Consider the following 1,080-nt stretch of genomic DNA (forward strand, 5'->3'; position numbering starts at 1 on the left):
TTGTAAATAAAGTTTGTGTAAAATTATTGGATAAAATTATTGGATATATTGATCATTCGCGTTCGATATTATTCATGCATATGAATACTTTCTAAATTGATAAACGTATTCACATGTAATTTTCGATATCTCCTAAATTTGTAATCCTTCGTACACGTGGATTGCAGACACGTGATAGCAATCAGTATAGTTCTCAAATCACGGAAACAAATTTGATTGCTTCGTTGCCGAGTTTACATACATCGGCGCGTATATTAAACTTTATTACGCAACGATCTCATTTCTATAAGCAGACAACGTTCTCAGTTTATCGTCCTCCTAAAAGGTGCACTCTTACCTGAGCGTACGTTATAATATTTTGTGTGCAATTATACGATTTAGATGTCAGCGACAAAACTCACAGCGAGCTCCTTCGTTCGCTCACTACTATGATCGCAAGATATGTTTATTCCATATTTGGCGGATGCTGTAACGCGAATGCATATCGTAAATGCGATATGCCGCCGTTAACCGACGAAGTGAATTCATAATTTTATTTTCCCCCGTCACACTTCCGTCTCTATATCGTTGCGTAATGAACGACACGCCGCACTTGTTCTTCTACCGGGTGGCATTCCTACTCTTTTGAGAAAAGAATACATTTTTGCTTCTCAGCGCAAAATTAATGCCTAAACTCTAAGCAGAATCGTAAGGCTCGTAACATATTCTTGTAAGACGTAAGAATTGTAAGAATTCTTAAGTGCTTATACCTTTGTACAATATTTTTACAGACAGCTTCTTATTAGCCATAAAAGTTACTAAGATATTTATGAATAATCGTACGTCTTATACATTACGTTACATACGCATAAGATTAAAATACTAATCTCTCATAAGTTTTTACAAGTTTTACGAGAACAAGTTACGAGCCTTACGATTCTGCTTAGAATTTATCCATAAAATTATTCTAACTTGTATTTCAATGCATATAGAGAGAGCGACTAAGCTATGAACGACAACCGATGTCACAATGATTGCGAGATACTTTATGTATATCCTATAAATAATATATTATATATATATATATATATATATAATTAT

Source organism: Trachymyrmex septentrionalis, unplaced genomic scaffold (genome assembly GCF_001594115.1).
Source record: "Trachymyrmex septentrionalis isolate Tsep2-gDNA-1 unplaced genomic scaffold, Tsep1.0 scaffold137, whole genome shotgun sequence".
In the NCBI taxonomy this organism is placed as follows: domain Eukaryota; kingdom Metazoa; phylum Arthropoda; class Insecta; order Hymenoptera; family Formicidae; genus Trachymyrmex; species Trachymyrmex septentrionalis.